Source organism: Myotis brandtii, unplaced genomic scaffold (genome assembly GCF_000412655.1).
Source record: "Myotis brandtii unplaced genomic scaffold, ASM41265v1 scaffold1077, whole genome shotgun sequence".
Taxonomy (NCBI): Eukaryota; Metazoa; Chordata; class Mammalia; order Chiroptera; family Vespertilionidae; genus Myotis; species Myotis brandtii.
In genome coordinates, this window is record NW_005353666.1 from 1,326,137 (window position 1) to 1,327,381 (window position 1,245).

The following is a 1,245-nucleotide window of genomic DNA, read 5'->3' on the forward strand; positions in this document are numbered from 1 at the left end:
CTGAGCCCACTCCCCTCCTCCCCCCACTGCTCCCCCCCACCCCGTCACCTTGATGGGGGTCAGAAAACACACCCCAGCCTTTCTGTTGCCGTCCTCAGGGTCAAACAGGCCGCTCACGGGCTCATTAGCATCCCGGGAATATGTGCATGCGGCCGTCTGCGCTGAATACACAGCCGGAATCAAAGGCCGCTTCCCACCTTTTGCCTCCTCCTGAACCGTGTTTGTTTTAAAGCCACTTCCTCGGGGCTCTCCTTCCTTCCAGGAACTCCTCTCCATTTTAAAGGACAATTACCCTCATTCCCTCTCCCCGACTTCTGAGGAGCCCTAATGGGGGCCCCAGACGCGCTCCCTGCCTTTAGGGCCGGGAGGCAGCCAATTGATGACTACAAAGGACTCGAATTTCCCTATGAGGCCTATGTTGCGGGTGGGGTGGGGTGGGGTGGGGAGGGGGCGGTAGGCTGAACCCTGCTCCTGGGAGGACAGTATAGGAAGGTCTCTACGTGTCTTTGTGGACATTACAGAACGGATTTCCTCCTCAGAATAGCACGCCGTCACAGAAGACGGAGAACAGCGCTGAGCGGAACCTAGGAGAACACATCACCTTCCAACGCGAAGTTTAGAGTGTTCACTCATGTTCAGCAAATACAGATGCACTTTTGATGCTTCCAAAAGTCAAACTAGGGGGGTTTGGGGGTTTTTTTGGACCAAAAAGTCTGTCTCTGAGACTGGTTTACTGGCGACGTTAACAGCGTTAATGAACTTGTTATCTCATTTTTATCACGACCAAAGGTATGAAAATCTTAAAATCTGGGCCCTTGTCAAATTAGAGGCCTCGGGGACCCCTTGGCCCCATGGTCTGTCTCCCAGGGAGGGGGGAGGGGGCGGGCGCGGCCCCCACCCCCAGCTCTCCTTGCTGTAGAAACAATGCCTTTTGTAACAGGTTTAGCTATCTTTCATCCCTACAGCAACCTCTTGTCTTGCTAATGAGAAGCGAGGGGTCTGCGGTATTTCCTGGTTGAGGCAGCGGTGCCCTGGTTTGTAAAGTTTAATAAAGACTCAACCTCGGAGAAGGCTCCTGCCCTTTTCCCATGAAACCCCTGCAGCCTAGAAAGTTCTGGACTGGACTCCAGAGGGGGGATTTGAGCTTAGCATTGTACATCCTAGGGTCCTGGGCCCCTCGCCCACTGCAGCCTGTTTCCTGCTTTGTCGATGGATGGCGGAGAGGGGAGGGCGGGGGGAGGGGAC